Source organism: Barbatula barbatula (genome assembly GCF_947034865.1).
Source record: "Barbatula barbatula genome assembly, chromosome: 7".
NCBI lineage: Eukaryota > Metazoa > Chordata > Actinopteri > Cypriniformes > Nemacheilidae > Barbatula > Barbatula barbatula.
In genome coordinates, this window is record NC_136770.1 from 2,245,284 (window position 1) to 2,267,869 (window position 22,586).

The following is a 22,586-nucleotide window of genomic DNA, read 5'->3' on the forward strand; positions in this document are numbered from 1 at the left end:
GACAAGAGACTAAGACAACTGTTAGAAAGAGTCAGAAACATCAATCTAAAGTTGAACAACAGAGGGGTTGAAGCCAGACAAAGAGAAAGTCAGAGCGATACAGAACCTGGCTCTGGCATGTTCTGAGGACAAAGCTGCACTTATGAGGTTTTTAGGACTGCTTCAGTATCTGTCCAAGTTCGTTCCAAACATGTCAGACATCAATGCTCAGTTGAGGAAACTGCTAGAGGGAGATGAAGCATGGCATTGGGAGTTAGAACAACAGAAGAGCTTTGAAAGACTGAAGTCACTTGTGAGCAACGCCAAGTCTACTCCTAGTCCAAAGTAGGAGTAGACTTGTTTCATTTCGACAGAGGGGAGTATTTGATGTGTGTTCATTCCTTTTCAAAGTTTCCAGAGATTGCTAAACTCACACAGAGGAGGCCAAAGAGATCTTTATACTGCTCTATTGGAGTACAGAAATGCTCCTTTGGATGGTGTGAAACTATCTCCTGCACAGATGCTTATGGGTCAAAGACTGAAAACAAAATTACCTACATCACAACACAGCTGTTGGGACCACAACTGTACAGAAATGTACATAAAGACATCAAGGCCAGACAGCTGAAACAGAAAAGTTACTTTGACTGTGAAGCAAAACAATTACCACCTATAGCAGAAGGAGAGAAAGTCAGAGTAAAAGTCAAAATCAACTGGCAACCAGCAATGGTGTTGAGGAGTCATGAACAACCAAGATCATATGTGATTCAAAGGCCTGACGGAAACACCTTCAGAAGAAATCGAAGACACCTGCTTAAAACCAGAGAAACAATGTTTTCACAACCAATCTCTATAGAGTTGGATGAATATTCTTCAGCAAACAGTGAGAGTGAAGAGAGTAGTACACGAGTGCAGTCACCTGCACCGTCACCAGTGAAAAGTCCTGTAACACCAACTGTGGACAAGAAAGAACAGGTCAAAAGGTCAAGCTGGGGTAGACTGATTAGGCAACCAAAACTCTATTCTCCATGACAGCATTGAAGAGGAGTTAAATAGTAAAGAGATGTTTATAGTTAATGGGTTATGGAAACAACACTGATTTATCTAAATCTAAATTATCTAAATTAATTGAGAAATTGATAATAGCAGTTGTGTTGTGTAATCTATTTCTTAAGAGAGGAGATGTGATGTATGTTAATTGTGTTATTATTCCTTACCTGAGGATGGCGCTCTCTGTCTAGGATGTGTTAGGTTGGAACCTGCAAGAGAATAATAAAACAAGAGTTCAGTAGAACAACAAGTCGCATGAAACCGTGTCTCCATGAGTTATTAAAAAACACATCCAATAAACATCACAAAATCCATACACATCAACGGAACAGACAAATGAAGGGATGCAGAAGCCTCCCTGCAAGCTTGTATTCCCCACAGTATTCAGCACAAACATCATAACACATAACATCAATTAAAAAATAATTTGAACAAAAAACCCTAAATTCCTCTGCCACCGCAGGACATATTTAACCAAAATTGAAAGCACACATACTAACTAAAATAATTCAACACATATTGGTCCCTCAGCAGCAGACCACTGTCGTCATCATGGTAGCACTCTGGGGGCCCTCTCCTCCTCAGGCAGGCCACATTGTGGAGGACAGCACAAGCCACAGTAATGTCACATGCCCTCACAGGGCTGACCCTTAATTTGTGAAAGCGTGCCTTCAGGAGGCCAAAGGTCATTTCAACTCTGACCCTGGTCCTGGCATGGTTGTAGGCCTGCTGTGCTTCCTGGGGGTCTGTGAAAGGTGTCAGGAGAAAAGGCTGACAGCCATACCCCCTGTGTCCCAGCAACATTCACCTGTCAACATAAAATGTCATCATTACTACCTCATAAACACAATGATATTCTTGACACGGCCATGATGTAAAAAGGGCTTATTAATAGGGGTTGTGTGGCTCACCTTGTGTGGCGCTGATAGATTTCAGAGGCCCGAAAGATTCTGGAGTCATGGACTGAGCCAGGCCATTTTGCCACAACATTGCCTGATCACACAGTCAGCATTGCAGACCATCTGAAATCATAAGATGAGGAATATTAAACCAATCAATGCACATCACTGGCAATGCACAGTGTTCATCAATGGGCAATATCAAAAAGTTATGTTCACCTGAACATTAATGCTGTGAAAGGATTTCCTATTCACAAAATCCACCTCATGGGCACCTGAGGGGGCTTTTATCCTTACGTGTGTGCAGTCCATTGCACCAATGACATTGGGGAAACACAAAGTAATGAGTATCCTACTATGAGTGTTAACAGTTGTCCTGTAATTTGTAGATCCTCTTACCTGCAATCCTATAGAACTCCACTTTGATGTCACAGAGTCTACTGTGGCAAGGGAAGGAGATGAAGACATCTGCTTATGCTTTGATAGCAAGACACACACTCCTTATTGTGCGGCAAATTGTGGCCTCATTCAGCTGTTCTGTATCAGTATCTCCATTAAAAAAACTTATTTGAAAAGCATTTGAGCAGATCTTTCCATTCTGGGGACAGAACGGATGACAAACCACATGAGAAATGACAGCTTCACATTTAGTAAAATGTGCTCGTTTAGTAATTCATTATATTAATACTGAGCCAAAGAACTGTGTTTGTTGTTCCAGCCATCTGGTAAAAGATAGTCTAGAAAGTCCTGGAGCAGTCAGCTTCATGTGTTCATATGATATTAAAGGGGTGATTCGCCGGAAATACGTGTTTTTCTTTTTCTTTGGTGTGTTATAAGTTGCCCATGCATGTATAAGACACGTAGAATTGCAAAAATAAAAAGTGTTGGAACAAAAGATGTATTTTATTTAGAAGCGAATGCTCACCCAGACCTGCCTGAAATGCCTTGTGTAACCACACCCCACAAATCTACGTCAGCTCGTGGTATGATTTGACTAAGACCGCCCAAATCTACACTCAAGTAAATTGTAAATCTCATTGTACCATCGCCGGTGCAGCCATGTCAAGAGAAAGTGAGATCCTCTTTGTTTGCCCTGCCAAAAGATCATACGACAAAAAACGAATGGTTACCTTTTTATTTTCTACACTGTTCCAGAGAAGTCCAATCCAAATGTTCAGGTTTATGCAGAGCAATTCACCAACGATTGCTTCACGAATCTGGAAAAGATGAAGACCACGGAAGCTTTTTTTAAAAAAGTGAGGCAGTTCCAACAGTTAAAACTTCGCAAGGACTGTCTGGCGCTTCAGATTCGCAGCCTGTAAGTATATTTTCATTGTTAAAGACTTTGTTACGGACTCACACAAGTTCAGTTTGATGTTGTTGTTTCTTTGTGTGATCTGCAAATGCAGACACGCGCGCAACGTGGAAAACAGGACAACATAAGTCCTAATAATCAGTAATTCTGTTCCAACTAGAGGCAACAAATGTGGTGTTTATAATGGGGTTTATTGTCTTTGTCGAGTTGCAACGAGACATGGCGTAACACTGGTTGATCAAGAAGGGCCGAAGAACTCGCTGTATTTATTATGTTACCATTCCCTGCTGTAATGCAAGCTTGTTTCTATCTCACACAAACTCTGTATGATGTATATTGTTGTTTGTTTATAAGAGGCGTTACATTTCCGTGCAGTATTCGATCAATCACTACACTAGTGAGCTCCTTGCTTTTCAGAGCGATGAGCTTTGAAAAATATCAGCACGTTTCAGAGAGGCGGAGCAAGAGGATATACAAACATGCCCGGTATGTGGAAATTACAGCTTTTTAAACCTTAAATCGTGTATACACATTGTATAACATCTAAAGCAAGCAATACTATTTGTTTTAGCCGTGTCAAATGACCCCTTTAACACATCGATTCTATATAGTGTCACAGCTTGCTGTTGCAGCCCAGTAACCAGACTTGATTAAAAGTGGGATGCTGTTGTTTCTGCCACAATGAAGTCTTATAATATAAAAGGTTAAAATACATTCACTGTTCCTCGAAATGGAACTGGCCATCAACATCCAACGTCACCAAAGTTGTTGGGGATATGGATTAAAAAAAATTCCTACAAAAAAAAGTGTCCCTCGATTGTGAAGTTTGCATTGATGTGCCATAACGTCTCCACAGTACAGCCGTTTTGGAATGCAGTCTTTTCATCGGATAACTGATGGTTTGAGGCTGCAGCCTGAAAACAGTTGGTGTAAATACTCACTCTAGTCAAAGTCTTCTTGCCTAGAAAGCATAGCTGGTTTGTTGATAGTAGCCGCTATAAATAAATAAGAGATTCATATACACTAGAAGTAGAAAATGTGATATACATTATCAGAGGAGAAATTTGTCTAAACTGTTAAGGTATGAAATATACAACAGCATGTTTTTCAGGGGTACCAAGACATACCATCAGAAGCGACTAGCTTTGCAGCTTTTTTCTTCTCCGTTTAGGCACAAGATGCACAAATCCATCCCTCTGAACAAATCCATGTGCTTTGACATGAGTTCCACAAAGCCCTTCTGGTCTTCCTTTTCAGCAAAAAGAAAAACAAATTATTAAAAGAAAAGGTTAAAAATAATCTGTGACCAAATAATCTTCGAGAAAGGCCATTCGGCAAGGAAATATATTCACGTATTAAGTAAGGATACATGTATTAAAGTAAATTAATAAGAAAAAATGATATATTACATCAGAAATCTAACTGAATGTTTTCAACAATACCTGTGGAGGGGTGAATGTTGGAAGAAACTATTCAGCCTCCCTGGTGGCTTTGTATTTTTTTTTATCTATCAGCTTCCTTACATAGTTGATCAAAATCTGACATTTGCCAAAATGCCACGGTGAACAAGAGAAGAAACAAGTAATATGTATAATGTCTTTGAAAGAGAGAGAATAAATGCGTGTGCGAGAGAGCGAGACAGTGAGAGTAGGGGTTTAGGAAAGAGAAGAGATGACTCTTAAAAGAACCGTTGGTTTAAAGATTTTTGTAGCCGGTGTAGATCGAGGAGTGTATGATCTGCGAGTAGCTGCAAGACTAACAAAAATTGTAATTCTATTTTTTTGTAACACTTATCATGCTTTTTATATAGTGCTTTTACTAAACATGACAAGATTAAACTGCTGCGCCTGTGGTAAAAAAATGGTAATGGTCGTGGTGGGTACTGTGCCGTAACTACAAATACCACAGAACAACTTGTTTACCGTAGTAAAAGCATGGTGAGTGCGGCATGTTTCAACTACCAATATCAAAAAGGTGGTAAAAATCCATAAGGGAAAATGCATATGTACAGAACCTTTTAAGGTGTACAAGTTACAAAATACACAAATAAAATTGTATTGGTGCCTCCCAAATTTTTGTCTGTGAAGATGAGTATCCATAAAGTTCACTGAGGGTCTACTTATTTTGGAGAAAGTGTAGATCAATGCACTCACAAACAGCTGAGTATTTTCTTAGGGTTGGAGCTAAACTCCGCAGGACTCCGTAGAACAGAACTTGCAGACCCCTGCCTTAGGAAAAGGTTCTTTGTCCCAGTGCATCATTCAATGCAACTAAGCTTCTTGGACTCACCTCCCTCTGGGATACTTGGCACACAGCAATGGTTTGAGATTGAATCCTCTGGAGCAGGTGATGTTTGATGCAATTCTGTAGAGTTCGGGGAAGACAGGTCCAGCTGATGCCAGTATACGGTTCATAGACACAGAGACAAAATAAAATGTTTTGCAACAGATTGTATCATAAGAAAGAAAAAGAATACAATACATTAATAACATCACCATCCCTCCCTTGATACTGACCATCATATTGAGCCCCGAGATGGTACTGATGATCAGTATTGTAGGTTTCTTGCCTCGGTGGCATGTCTGTAACAATCGCATACTAATGTGACACTGCTGTACCAGGTTTTGTTAGGAATTTAGTATTTTTAAGAAGGCTCTATGTTAGGGTGACCATACGTGCCATTTGCGAAAACGTCACTGATATTTTTTATTTCAGGTTAGCCAGCGTTACATTTAAAGGTAAGAATGAAACTGCAATGATTTAGTCTTTAAAAAAATATATAAAATCAACATTTATATCTCTTAACTCAAATGAGACAAATGGAGGACGCAGCCTTATAATTGAGACGCAGCTATAGAAATCCTCGCCAAGATGTGTCCGGTGAAAATGGCACCCTAATCTATATCCCACTGTAACTTTCTGACCTGGAGCTGATGTGCTTGGATTAGTCATTTTGCCGTAAAGAGCTCAGGAAGTCGAGAGAAATTGAGGCTGTGAAGATGAAGAAAGAAGTTCTTTAAAACAATGTCAGCCCATGTGCGACAACTTAGGCTGTAAAAAAAGAATGACCTTTCGTCGATTTTAGCAGCTCATTTCAGCTGTTGTTGGGAGAAAGTTGACAGAGGTGATGTTGAAATTTTGCACCATTTCTGCCTGGTGTTTGCGTGGTGCCGCATGCTGGCCAACCGGACATGTGCAGAGCTCCAACTCCATGTCCAATGTATATGTGTGCCCTGATGTCGAGGATTTCCTAATAAAGACATAAAATTGAGGAACATTCAAAATGTTTAAATTCTTAAAATAACAAGAGACTTACATTTCTGCGGAGACCAGTCTGACTTTAAAGAGCATACTCAGATGGACACAGACGCACAGAACACACCTTTGTCAGAACTGAGATGCATTGTGACCTTGTTGCTCAATTTACCGTCCTCCCACATTTGAAGTAGTGGGACAACACCACCCAATGCACAATAAACATTTTACTTTACATATGTATTAATCATTTGATTACATTATTGTTTACATTATATTATTGTATATATTGTATTTTAAGAGTATTTAATGATACTAATGCTTTGTCAACGTTAAGATTCTTTATGTCAATAAAACGTACTGTAGCCATTCTCCAAGACTCTGTGACTATTATATTTCCTTAAAGTAAAACAACACATGATTACTTTTTTACTTATTTCTACTTTCATGCGTCCTCTGTACTGTTGGAATTAAATTTTCATGGTTGATAATGACAGCATGAAACACAAGGTGGCAGAAAGGTGGCTTAAAAAAACATTGCCAGTTTTGTTTGCAAATGGCTGTTTCTCAATTTCATATTGATAAATAATACTTTACTTTTTTATGATTTATCATTGCCCTCGGACCAAGGGCAGTAATTGGTCCAACCCTACGCCTTTCACAGAGGATATATCATTATAAAAATATCAATGTTTTACTTCACTTATTGATCAGGATGTTAAGAGACTTCCAACCACCATGACAAAAAACTTTCTGGACTACTCTGCCTTTAAATGCTCAAGTGACAAACGGGCGCCTTTGACTGACGTCATCACCACGGCAAGTTTAGGTTAAAGTTTGCGAAACCTGCTTTTATATTAAATATAAATTATATATATTTCCCTTTATCTTTTTTCTCTCTTTCATTACTATTATTTTGTTTCAACATTTCATTGTATATTCTCATTTTAACATATTGTAGTCTTTTACGATTAAAAAAAAAAGTTTACAAAACTTAATAAATAGTAAATATAGCAATCAAAACAAATTACCACTATTTTAGGGTACAAAAACCTCTTAACACAGTCGCACTATCTGTTCTTAGATAGAAGTCATTTAAAAGTTGTATTCGTTAACATTAAAGCACTTTGAAGTGAACAAACAATGAACAGCTGTATTTTATTAAGGAATACTAACAAAGCTGAAAACAAATACTGTAACAAATGCATTGCTCATAGTAAACTTTAATTAATACATTCATTTTACTGCTGGACTGGAGTGTGGAACAAAAGTTTAACGCTGATTGGCCAATACAGTAAAACTCCTTTCACCAATCAGAAACCTTTTGCCACGCCTCTACCTTTTGACACGACCCTTACTTCGGCACGCCCATTGCTCTAGGCTGCAGCTTCTTGAGGTAAGGTTATTTTAACTTGACGTTAAGCACTTTTATCTGGATTAAACATAAATCCACTAAAAATGACAATTAAAAATATCAAGACTGTAAATGATCAAATCAATTTATATCAGGACAGAAGGGAACTGTTCGTTTTCCCCTTAAGTCTGAGGGGAAGTGTTCGTTGTTTCTTCGCCGAAACATAGTAAACGGCTATAACATTTATGTGCTGTCTTTTCCGGTAAATACCAGGTTTACTTTTCGTACAAACGAATTGTCCGTATTTTTCGTAAGTCTTTAAACGCCGTAACGACCGTTGGCCGTTAAAGTCGATGTGACGCCATTTGCGCTAATGGAGCGATCATACAAATGCAAGTGAGACGAGCTGTTCGTTTTCAAAACAGACCTGTCAATCAAAGTGCTCTATCCATTATAAGCGCTCCTGCTATAAAATAAATCACCAATCGCGTCCAACAAGTCCAAGCAGTTAGCCTGGACTTTCTCACGATTCAAGTTTACGTATCGTGTTGTGCTTGGTCACGTTTGAATCGAGACAACCTACTATAAATAAAGAGATCGGTGTTTTTCCTGCATTGAAACTTAAATTTGTCTTCCGCTGAAGCTTTATCGGATCATTGAATGTGATTTATCTGGATGACGCGCTTGTGTTGAGTCTCCGAACTTACGCGAGTGTTCGGACTTGATTTGGCGCTGCGCAGACCGATCGGCATATGATGTAGAAGTAGGGCGAGACAGTCTTCTTCACTGTTCCGTATGCTTTAAAACACACTAACGGAACGTTGATGTCATGTGCCGTTCGTTGTGTGCATCGCCAAATTAGCTTTCCTGTAGCTCAGTGGTAAGAGCATTGGTTGTGGGTTTGTTTCCAGGCGATTGCAGATACCTATGTATAAATGTATAGGATAATGCTGTGTTAGTCACTTTGGATAAAAGCATCTGCCAAATTCCTAAAATTAATGTAAATGAAGTCGAACACCCGTTAGTTTGGAGGCAGAGAGGATGCACGGGCACTTTCGCGAACGAGCCTGCTCTAAGAGCCGATTCTTTATAGCAAAAGATAAGAGCCGACTCCCGTCGGGGAGAGCCGAATCTTTAGCCGCAGGTATATGTGGGACACGGGATGGGCACACCATGCTGCCAGTCACACGGGAGGACATTTACATTTAGCCATTTAGCAGACGCGTTTATCCAAAGCGACTTACAAAGAGTTCAGGGAGCAATAAGCGATATGTCGTAAAAGAGCAATAGTACGATAGGTGCTAATACAAAGTTAATTGTCTGTCAAGTATTCACAGAAGAGATGGGCTTTAAGTCGTTTTTTGAAGGTTGTGAGAGATGTGGTTGACCGGACTGAGTTAGGAAGAATATACCACCATGAAGGAGTTGTGAAGGAGAATGAACGGGAAAGCGATTAAACGCCTTTATGAGAAGGAAATACAAGGCGCCGCTCTTTTGCTGAACGCAGGGACAGACTAGGACCATACCATAATGTGAAAGGAAGGGGGAAACACGCTCCGATGATAGCGAATCGCATCAGCCCATCCAGGCTGAGGCATCTAATATTTCTTAATTCTAACCTGCACTAAAAAAAGTGTCTTAATAGGACAGTTCACTCAAAAATGAAAAATGTGTCATCATTTACGCACCCTCCGGTTATATAAATGCCATTTTGATATTGTAAATATTGTATATGTTTTTGTTTTGTTGAACACAAAGTAAGATATTTTGAAGAATTTATCAACACAAACAGTTCTGGGGCACCTTTGACTACCATTTAATTTTTCCTTAATTAATTTGAAATTTAATTAAGTCTTTTGCATTTATTTTATTTGTTTGCTGTGGTTCTGTGTTCAATTACAGTTTTATCCAAAATGTTAAATATAAGGAGTTTCTATAATACGTCAGCAGGTGGCGAAAAAGAGTTGTATTATGTCAACGAACATATTAATGAAGTTTACACTGATAATGATTACAGGCTTTATCAAACTGTGTGTCTCTAATCTACTCATTAAATAAATAAACTAAGTCTATATAAGTGGTTCAGATGACCAAAGTACAAGGTTTTCTTGCATAATTAAAAAGTTCATTAGTGCAAGTTTGATTTTGACATTGATGGGGACATAAAATTGGTCTACAGAGCTGCATTGTCACTGAAGTGTAGAGTAGTTTACTTCACTCATTTAAACAATATACTAATTTAACAATTCTTAAAATAGTTTTCTACACTGTTTTCACTCTCATTGTTACACTGTTTATTGCGGTCTACAGCAGGATCAGTTTCCGTAAAAATATACAAGAACATACAACTAGATACTTTTGATAACATACAGTAGTTTTAACAATGCAGGGATAAATGTGTACGACTGAGTGCTTAATAGACCTCTAAAACAGTGCGACCTTAATATAATGCACAACAAATAACATAATCATGTTTTAAAAGCCTCTAATCACCTGTGACTCTGCCTCTGTGTTTAAAATTAGAGCTTTAGATTGTTTAGATGTCATTTTACTTGGCAGCATATGCAGCTGTAGCTCAGACGGAAAGACACACTAAGAAACTATACTGTAGATTGTCAAGCTAACATTTGTCACAGTACCACTAACATCCTATTATATTGTTGGGTGCTTCTCGATTCTTATTTGTGCTTCCTTTTTTCCTTTCCTCGCCTCTTAGCTCCACCCCTTCAGGATGTGAGGGAAGGTAGCAAGGAAAAGACGCGGAATTAAAAGGAGTGAAATGGCATATCCTCGCTCCCTTTAGCGTCGTCAATTAATGATGACTGTACAAATTGCATATTGAAATATAAAAAATAAAGTTAAATACATACCTTAGACAGATGTTATAATCCCCACTACAATAAAATAAGTTAAAATCATGTCTTAAGTGTTCAGAAATGTATACAAGTTATGTCAAATAAATGTTATACATAAATATTAACTATATTAATAAATGATCTATATGAATATTAAATATACTGTCTGAAATAGGTCTACATTAACAATAATGTAATGCTTTATTATCACATTTATGCGTGTTTGAATATGATCTAAAGATGTGACTACGTGCAGGGGGAGGAGAATAATACGCGGGTCAGATTTAGTCGATGAAAGACTCATTGCTGTACTATAACACAAACTGCGCTATTTTTGCAGATCATGGTTGTAAAAGATTTTTAATTTCAATTAAATTATTACTGGATAAATAAATGTTGAATAAAATAACTTGTATACATAAAACCACTGATGTCCGTCTGTGTCTTGCACATATATCTGTGTCTCGCTCATGTCTCCTCAAAAAGCCTCCTCACTCTTCGCCTTTTCCAGGTGCAATTAAAGAATTGAGATGCCCTTAAAGATGGCTGAGCTCGATAGGTTTCCGGGTCATATGATGGAGGACGGAGGAGCGCGGAAAAGAGATGGCATTTTGAGAAGCACCCATAGTTTAACCTCACCTGTGACCCTGCCACCTCTACAACATGACAGGCCTTCTTCTGTCACCTGACCTAACAAAATAATGCATTCCATATTCCAACGCATTTATGGCTTAGATATCTATAGCTTACTATAATCATTACAAATGCCATAAACAAAAAAAATCTTAATTGCTTTTAAGTTGCCTACTTTGGTTTGTGTTATATTTATATAAGGTTCATGATCTACATTTTATATAGCCCAAAACATTTAGTTAGACAGAAACATAATTTGGATCATTATTTGGATAAATGTTTAATAAAAAACTAACAGTCGGTTGTCATGATATTCAGCTATATTTAGTTAACCGCATAGATGTAAATAAGAACAGACACAGACTAACGTTTAAGTTTGGAACTCATCCGGGTATTAAGGGATTGTCATGCAATGGGAAAAACATGGTTCCGGAATCAAAATGTTACGCAACTTGTATCTTTTGTCAATAAACTCTTAGCAGGAAAGTTTTTTTACCGGGTAACCTGATAATCATGCTCATTGTGACTTGTTGACAGAGCTTTGGCGAAATTGGAGCTTACAACCGAACCTAATCAGCCTACGTCACACGTTAGCGAGAGAAAGCAGAACCAATCATAAAGCTACGTGGGTTAGAGAGGCGGGACTAAACAAAGGCAGAGCCAATCCTATTAGAGACGTAAACTACGGAGGCGGGACTTATTGCTGTACTAGCACAAACTTCGCTATTTTTCCAGAACACGGTTGTAAAAGATTTTTAATTTCAATTAAATGATTACTGGATAAATAAATGTTGAATAAATTAACTTATACGTACAAGACACAAACGGACATCAGTGTTTATATTCACATCTAGATTAATTGTTGGTTGAAATTATTGGTAGGGACAATGTAGTGTTCCCTGAGTATCGACGTCTTTGGTTTGGTAATTTACACATTCATATATTTGTCATTATGTTAAAAGTAAAGTTTATGTATTTTAAATAAACAATAGTGCACAGTAGCCTACCTGTAACTGCGCTTTGCATCCGCTTTCTTCTGATTGCTGAACGAGACTCACATGCCTTTCTAGTCTAATCAGTATCATGAGACTCAACAGTGACGTCATGTGGTCAGTGTGGGCGTGTATGCGTTCAAGTAGAAGATCCAACCAATTACACGCCGGAACTGGAATTCTATTTGTTACCGTCACTTTTTTGTTCTACAGTTTTTAGAGAAATGCATGACATGAATTAAACGTAATAAAGTCGTTTTTCAAACATAAACCAACAACAACAAAAAATAAATAAATGATACAAAATGCACACAAAACACAAGCGCTTGCATATACAGTTAATAAGTATTTGTACTGTACTGTATTTGTTGAAAGTCAAGTATTTTTGCCTTTTTTCCATAAAAGTTAAAAAAGTTTTTAGTAGTGCAAAAAATACAACACAACACAGTAGTGAAAAAAGACAAAATAAGGGCAATATTTAACAAGTAGGCTATAAAATAAAATAAAAACAGGTGAAGAGTAAAGTAAAAACAAGTGACAGTCAAGTAAAGAATGTATAAAGTATACACAAATACAATAAAAGTCTAAAACACCAGACAATGTTCATTTGTCTGTTACGTTCCAATTTTATTATTATTTTCGTAAGAATCTTTACATTGTTGCTAAAACACAACTACACATTTAAATACAAGTACATTCATACTCTCTACTTCAATTTAGACCATACATTTCAATGAATTATTTATTATTGAATTATAAATTAATTATATAGTGTTGCGGTGATTATTATAAATTTTTTATCTGTGCACACCATTTTTTCCCAAAATTCATTTGCACTTGTAATCTAATCAAAAGCATTAGTCCCGCCCTAAGTTTTATTGCTAATTTTGTTGTGACTTCTGTCTTGTCTGGTCGCTGTCTGACAGTAGAGGTGTGTTGACGTTTTGTCGAGCACGTGCTCGCCGTTGTTTGACGGCAGGCACGTGATCAGTGTCTACGTCATTCGCCCGCCCTTGTGTTTCCCTGTTAGGGCTTTCCCCTCACCGGTGATTCACTTAGTTTTCACTCGCTCACCTGCTGCTGCCCATTTTCATACCAGTAATCATTTCACACCGGTTCCCTATTATCACTCAGTAGTTTTTCTCTTTATTACCCTTCTGTGTTTCTCGTCCTGTGTCTGACCGTTGCATGATAACTGGCCAGTTCAGACTGCCGTAGGTCTAGCGTGGCTAGTTTATTACACATTGTCAAAGCCTTAGTTCTTGTCCTAGTCAAAGCCAGGTCTTGCGCTCGTCTTGGTATTTCCCTCCCGTGCATCTCGAGGAAGTACTTGCCTTTAGTCTCCACTGCTCTGTCACTCCTCTCCATAGTTCCCAGCGGGTGTCCAGAACCGCTCTCTCTGCACTATCAGTGAAAACTCAAGCCCCGCCGCACATGATGAACTCTCTGACACGAGGGGAAACCAGAGACGCACACATTACAGACTCTCTCATGCCTCTCGTTGATATTGTGTTATTTGACATACTGTAAAGGTAAAACTCCCAATTAAGAACACATAATTAAGTGCAATCTTACATTATTGTTCACATTTTTCCATGACAGAAAATGAATAACAGTGAGGAGGAGCCGGCGCCAAATCCACCTGTGAGTATGGAAACCTCTTTTAGCATAATTCAGTTTTGAAGTCAAACTCCAGATATCTCTTCTGTTATTTTGATTTGTCGTATTTGTAATTGGTATGACAAGTCATAACACGCAATGATGATATCTACAATTTTATTTTGGCTAGTCATAATGTTCATTCGAGATATCTACAACGCTGTTTTGACTAGTTATATTCTTCCGTTGACCTCCATTAGAAAATATTTTCAATATGTATTATATCTACAAAGGAAATTAAAGATATCTATAATTGATTTATACTATTTTATTCCAATAATCTCATAATATATATTCCTAGTGGTTAGAGCGTTAGGCTTGTGATCAGAAGGTTGCCAGTTTGAATCTCAGTGGCAGCAGGTCATGACTGAAGTGCCCTTGAGCAAGACACCTTACCCTGAATGCTCTGCAGTAATGTGTCACTGTAAAAAACTACTTGTAAGTCGCTTTGCATAAAAGCGTCTGCCAAATGAATAAATGTCAAATGTAAATATATACAAGATATCTTTAATTAATCATTTTTAAAGATATCAAAAATACATTTGTAGATATCTGAAAGTAATTTATTTCTAGTCAAATTACAATTGTAGATATCTTGAATTGGATTTTTGACTAGGCTAAACTTACAGTGCATTATACTAGGCAGGGCTCGACATGAACGCTTGTCCGGGACAAGTGAATGTTTTGTTTGGGCAAATGAGGGAGACTTTTACTTGCCCGACTGGACAAGTAACATAACTTGAAAAATAATTGTGATACGGAAACTCGGTTTGGGCTAAGAATAATACGAATAGGTGCATTAGACAGAGTACCCAGAATCCTGTTATTTTCATGTGTCATCTGATTGTTATACGTGAATGAGGTGCACAGCTTAAAATATTACACGAGCGATGGTCCAGGATTTGTCTGAGGATACATGAGGATGTAAACTCATGAACTTCATCGAGAGTTTATTTTACAAGTATTTTACTGTTTGAGTGAAGCTATCGTTAACGTACAGCCCTGACACCAATACAAATCACTGCTTGCCTTTGTGCTATAGTTAATATTCTGTAGGTGGCAGCAGCAGATACTACATTTACATTTACATTTAGTCATTTAGCAGATGCTTTTATCCAAAGCCACTTACAAAGAGTTCGGGGAGAAATAAGCGATATCTCGTAAAAGAGAAATAGAACATTAGGTGCTAATACAAAGTTACACAAGGTGAAACACTTAAGCAAACTTGTCCATTCAGGTTTGAAGCTGCTTGACATGTTAATTGCTTAGTTTCATATCAAATCAGTTTGTGCAGTTCACTTTTCAGATAAAAGAACTGAAAAGTTCTTATTGCTTTTGCCGTTCACATTAAAATATTATGCTCCAAAAAATACCACACTGCCTGTTCTGAATGCTTTTGCTGGAAGTAAAGTTAAGTGGAGGAGCCTGATAAAAATGCTTGTTTAAACAAAAAGTCATCTGACAGACTTTGAGTGTTTTGCATCAGAATTCTTCCTATGGAACCGAGAACATGGGAGGATTGAAAACAAATTCCACTATCAGCGCTCGCCTTTTGTTTTCATTGAACCCTGTTCTGACAAATCCATATTCTTTCAAATATAAGTCACATGTAACAACACTCAGCGTACTCATTCGATTGCAGGATTATGGAATGATTATTACGAAAGATTGCAAAAATAAGATCTGTGATTAACAAAGGTTTATGACACGTACATGCAAGATAATCTTTACAAGTTTACACCTCATGTATGAAAGAGATGTATAACACCACATGTATGAAACCCAAATACAATTGCCAAAAATAAAAACCTAACGAAGATATACTGGTACTGTAGTTGTATGTGTCCTATAGTGTGACATAGCAAAATTTGGAAAACAAAATATTATTATTAATATTAGTATGTATACTGTAATATGAAATAGTATAAGAGAGATTTATCTTCATTGTTGTTTTTTTCTTAATTTTGACCTAATAAGGAGGATCACTGGCCGTATGAGGAGGCCACAGAGGCGCCTGTGGAAAATCCACCGGTGAGTATGGAAACCGCTTTTAGCATAATTCAGTTTTGAAGTCAAACTCCAGATATCTCTTCTGTAAATTTGATTTGTCGTATTTGTAATTGATATGACAAGTCATAACACGCAATGATGATATCTACAATTTTTAATTTGGCTAGTCATAATGTTCATTCGAGATATCTACAACGCTGTTTTGACTTGTTATATTCTTCCGTTGACCTCCATTAGAAAATATTTTCAATATGTATTATATCTACAAACGAAATTATGAAATTAAAGATATCTATAATTGATTTATACTATTTTATTCCAATAATCTCATAATATATATTCCTAGTGGTTAGAGCGTTGGGCTTGTGATCAGAAGGTTGCCAGTTTGAATCTCAGTGCCAGCAGGTCATGACTGAAGTGCCCTTGAGCAAGACACCTTACCCTGAATGCTCTGCAGTAATGTGTCACTGTAAAAAACTACTTGTAAGTCGCTTTGCATAAAAGCGTCTGCCAAATGAATAAATGTCAAATGTAAATATATACAAGATATCTTTAATTAATCATTTTTAAAGATATCCAAAAATACATTTGTATTGTAGATATCTGAAAGTAATTTATTTCTAGTCAAATTACAATTGTAGATATCTTGAATTGGATTTTTGACTAGGCTAAACTTACAGTGCATTATACTAGGCAGGGCTCGACATGAACGCTTGTCCGGGCAAGTGAATATTTTGTATGGGCAAATGAGGGACACTTTTACTTGCCCGACTGGACAAGTAACGTAACTTGAAAAATAATTGTGATACGGAAAATCGGTTTGGGCTAAGAATAATACGAATAGGTGCATTAGACAGAGTGCACAGAATCCTGTTATTTTCATGTGTCATCTGACTGTTATACGTGAATGAGGTGCACAGCTTAAGTTTTAAAGAAAGATCAAGCATAACCACAAACTATTTGAACATTATGCCACTGTTTATATCAAACCACTTAAACACTGCGGCCATTTTTTAAAACTAAAGGTGTCATGATGAGAAATGTCATGACAAATTAAGAGAATAACAAAAGTATTCAAGAAATAATAAACAAAAGATCCCAAACACACTGTAAAGAATTTCAGTAAAATATTGTTTCAACCTTACTTTAATGTAGGTTATGGTCAATGATAGCAAGTGTTACTATTTAAAGTGCCAAAAGTCCTATAAGAAAAAGAAAACCTTGACATTTTAATTGCGTTACATTTTCAAATTGTTCAGGGTTATGTGCTTAAAGATTTTTTGACAAAAAGAGCAGCATGTCCACTGTCTCTGGTTTAAGGCATGACCGTTGACATGTTACTATATTGCCTGTTGCACTGAAGAGCCTTTCTGACGGTGTGCTTGTGACAGGAACACACAAGTATCGGCGAGCCAACCTGCTTAATCTTGGAAAGTTATCCTGGTGCCGTTCCCACCAGGCCAGGGGATTCTCTTCTCCATCCATTAATGTTGCAGTTATGTAGCTGTTAAGCTCTTTGTTGAGACTTTGAACTGATGCTCCTGCTTGCGCTCTTTTCCAAATGACGTTCTTTGCTCATTCAATAGCATGTGCAGTGTTAAAATGCCCCCACATCATGGGGTTCAGGGAGATCTTCATGCAAGTGAAACAGACCATGTGCGGAAAAAAAACAAATCCATCAGAAAGATGCCAGGAACATTAAGAGCAGCCAAATGAACAATTTGGTACATTCGGAGAAAAATATTTTACGCTGAGCTAATTTTCCAAAGAAATCCTGGACGTCTATGAAATAAATGTGGTGGAAGAAAAACACAGTCACAACATGTCAATTTACAACCCGTTCTCATCATGTCTAGCTAAAGTCTTCATCCACGTATGTGAAATCATCTCCCAAATTGTTTTTTTAAATAAATTTAAACTGTATATGAAGTCTTTAAAAATGTTGAAAGGTCCTAAAGCACAAAAAAATATATGATACCCTAAAATACTTCCCAACTGAGATTAATAGCTGAACAATAATGGAATTCTCCCCTTATGTCATGTTGTAATTTCTTAATTTAATTTATTTATTTACTTTTTCTAAGACTGCATATATATTTCCTGTTTGTATTAAGAGCTGCTCCCTCAGGCTATGTCTTTTCTGTATTATATTATGAAGAATCGGATGTTATGCAGCCATGTTTGTTTATAAATCTTGATAATTTCAATAAAAATTTTTATAAAAAAAGTGTAGGAAAACCATGATGTTTTCTAATATGTAATTACGCGCATGCTCAGAACGGATCGTGCAGGTGAAACGGATCGTGTAAACCACGCTCATGTCCAATACGTCACCACAACTGTTCCGCCCATAGAAATCAGGTTCAATGTACCCATGAGTTAAATGGTGCTACTTCCGGCCAGCAGTTTAGGTATTCATATGAATTAATTATATCTTTCGTTATACTTATACACGATTTCATGTTTGTAAATTGTCTAGCCTAAATTAACTAGAGGCCAACACGAAGTACGTAAACAACTTAAAATATACGGAGCTGATTTTCGTCATCAAAACAGCCCTTACAACACTTGTATTGATTAGTTATTACATTTGTTAATAGTTACCATTATACCGTTCCTGATTAATTAACACTCTTCTCTGGAACGGTGTTGAAGATACAAATGTAAACATTAGTTTTTTGTTGTATGATCTTTTGGCAGGGCAAACAAAGAGGATTTCTTTTCGCAATGAATCACACATCGTCTCCGTGACATGGCTGCACCGGCGACGGTAGTTTAGATTTGGGCCGTCTTAGTCAAATCATACCACGAGCTGACGTAGATTTGTGGGATGTGGTTACACAAGGCATTTCAGGCAGGTCTGGGTGAGCATTCGCTTCTAGATCAAATACATCTTTTGTTCCAACACTTTTTATTTTTGCAATTTTACGTGTCTTATACATGCATGGGCAACTTATAACACACCAAAGAAAAACGCGTATTTCCGGCGAATCATCCTTTATCCAAAATAATTTAAATGAATGATCACAAATGTTTAAATGATGACAGTGGGGACAGAAGAATCTGGAAGTTAGCAATTGAATAGGTGTCAATATCTTATATTTAGACAGTACACCACTTATATTACTGTTTATATCAGGTGGAATAAAAGTCATTGAGAAGACAGAGTCAGTCAACGATGGCTATATCAAGATTGTAAGTAGCTAGTATTATTATTCAATTGTATAATGTGTGTCTGAGACTGAACTAAATCCTTGTTTGTTAATTCTGTAATCATTCTAAAAATGGTCTTTCTTCTAGCCGGGTTATCCTGAACGCGTCCCTCAAGAGATTGGACTTCATATGCTTGCCACCACTGGAGAACATGTTCCTGTGATCATCGAGCTTCTGGACTGGCAGGATCTTTGTGGTTTCTTAGTCATTAGTACCCTTCTCCCTGCGAGGACGTGTTGAGTTTTGTGAATCTCAGTGGAGGAAACCTCACTGAGAACATACCGAAGGCTATCTTGTGGCAAGCGACCGAAGCCTCTGCAATCTGCCTGAAACGGGGGGTTTTCCATAGAGACGTAAGTCTCGAAAACCTCCTGATTAACCCGAACACGCTGGAGGTCAAATTGATCGACTTTGGGGGCAGTGAACTGCGTAAATCATCTGCTTACACGGAGTATATAGGTATGTTTTATCACTGTACTTTATAAACAGTCATTTACACATAAATACAAAGATGATATTTTCAGATAGTGTCTTTGCGTAGTTTTGAGACGTCTCATTGTTGCATACTTTTCTACAGGCATTATAGAGGGCGTTTACCCTGAATTCACTAAAACAGGCGAGTACCATTGCGAGACGGCGACGGTGTACTCACTGGGCGTACTGTTGTTTTCCATGTTGTGCCGGGGATATCCCACCGCCACTGACCTGTGCCAGTTTGAAGAGAAGACATGGAGAAAAGACGGCTTGACTAAAGGTGCGATATTCATCAGGGCAACTGTGATTCAGAACTTTTGAAAAACACAATCAATTACAACATTGGAATGATTTTTTTTGCACAGATGCTGCGATTTGATTCAAGCCTGTCTGGAGCCGAATCCAGATGAGCGGATCCACCTGGAAAAGATCCTTGACCATGCATGGTTTAAGGTACTGTGCAAGTGTTTTTGTTTCAGCTTTCTTAGCATCTGCTTCAGATCGTTTTATACACCTGACAGGCAGCAAAAAGGGTTTTGTTTTTTCTTGTGTTTTTTTCTCAAATCTGAAGTTGGCAAGTCAATATGTGTCAGTTTCATGTATTTAGACAATACTTGCATTACTGTATATTTCAGGACAAAGATCCCGCAGAGGGCCTACAGATTCCTGTCTACTCTGGGAGCGATGATGTCATTCAGTATCCAGATGATTCTGGATCTGACGTCTGTGATGACGGGGACGTTCAAATCCCGCCTTTGCCTTTAATTTTACTCAGTCACAAGAGGATGGAGGATGATGAGGATCCCAATGTGACAACTGAAAGTGAGTGCCCTTCCATAATTGGCGGTCCGGTCGCTCGTCCTCTTATGCTCCCGATCTCCTCTGTGATACAAGACCGGCTCTCGTCCCGCCGACCTTACTACAAATATATCTGATAAATATTGTTAAATTGTGTTTATTTAAGTATTGCTTATGTTTGGTGATTCATGTCTGCTGCACTTCTCTTTTAGTTGAAAGCAATGGCCGACAGTCTGAGATTTGACACAAATTCTGAGTTTGACACAATAATCATGCAGAAGGTGGCCTTTTCCTAGCGGGGTTATCCTGAACCCCTTGCCAGTAAGGGAGGATATGTTCCATCTGAGAAACATCGTTGACCATGCTTGGTTTGAGGTACTGTGCTAGGTTTGTTTTGTTTGTGTTTAACTTTTTTATTGTCTTTGCATCTGCTTCAGCTGTGGTTTATACCCCTGGCACAAAGCAAAAAATAAGGTTTTAGGATTACTCACAAGCAGAGGTGGCACCACTACTCTAAAAGTGTTGGGGCAAATAGATAGTTTAACCTATTATTGATCTATATGAGAAAGCTCTACCCCCTGATCATAGTGAGCGTAATGGCTTGTAGAGTGATAGAATCTCTAAGCTAATCTGTTTAATGCTTTATACAGTAGGTAATTAGAAGTACTTTATAGTATATACGGTATTTAATCGGTAGCCGGTATAGTGCTGATAGAATTGGTGTTATGTGGTCAAATATTCTCAACCTTGTAAGAACTCTAGCAGGTGTATTTAGAACTTACTGTAACTGGTTTAATGTTGAAGCAGGACGACCACTAAGTAGTGCCTTACAATAATCAAGTATTTAAGTCATAAATGCATGAAATCGTTTTTCTGCATCAGAATTACAACGAATATTCTGCAGTTTGGTAATGTTTCTAAGATGGAAGAAGGCTGTTTTTGTGACGTTTGTTCCACGTTTTCTAAAGACAGGTTGCTGTCCCAGGTAACCTGAAGACTGCCTAAGTGAAGTGAGTGCCTTTCCCCTTTAATTGGTGTGACGTCGTGAGTCCATATAGTTTCCTGTTCTGTCCCCTCCTCTTCCTCTTTGCATTGGTTATGCAGTGGAGAGGTGAGGTTATTTTGGGCTCCTGATAATCTTAATTAATCCTAACTTTTTTTGTTGCTTTTATGGCTATATTTTCACTCTAATTTATGTATATAATATTATTTTACGTATCTGTGTGGTTATTTTTGTCATTTCATCCCGTTTAAGTTATATTTTTGCATCTGGGCCTAAAAGTGATATGAGCATGTGATAAGTGTATATCACATTTGTTTTATAGAGTAACCGAGGGCATCTCTCACTAAGAGGCTGATTATATTTGTTTGTGTACATCAGGGAATAAAAGATCAGCGAAACTGCGAATGCTGTCCTGCTCTTCTAAATACACAACGCAGACAACAGACCAGTTACACATGTGAATCCACCATAACTGTATGAAGAAGCTTGCGTACAGATGACACATGCCAAACTTTATAATTGCCCAGCTCTCGTTGTATGAAAAAGACCAGTCAGGCGTGTCTTCTTTATACAACACGCTCTGCACAGACATGGATCTTATTTATACACAAGCCAGTTACATGACTTTTTGGAGGAATTTATTCAGCAAATGCGTTTCCATCTCCCATTTATTCGCATGAACCCTTTTTCAGGATGCCGAACCGAACTTCTAACACGCTACAGTCCATCTCGCTCATTAAGATCACATAACTCCTTGTGCTCTTTGGTAGTCCTTCTAGTCACATCCACTTAAGGCGGTAAAGCGTTTTCACATCTGGCACCTGTCTGGGACACTTTTCCAGTTGAATATAACGTAAAGACACATCTCTTTAGTCAAACTTTCACATAACGTGTCTCGATCAGATTACATGTTAATGATATCTTTGCATGAATTGTTAAGAACATCAGCTACGCTGACCATTTTTCATCTGTTTATCTGTTTCTACCTCGGCTGCCCATCCTGAGGAAACTAGAGATCATTGAAACCGCTCCAGTTTACGTCCAGACTCTTATGAAGACTTCAGATGACCTCTAGATGACGTCATCATACAAAATTG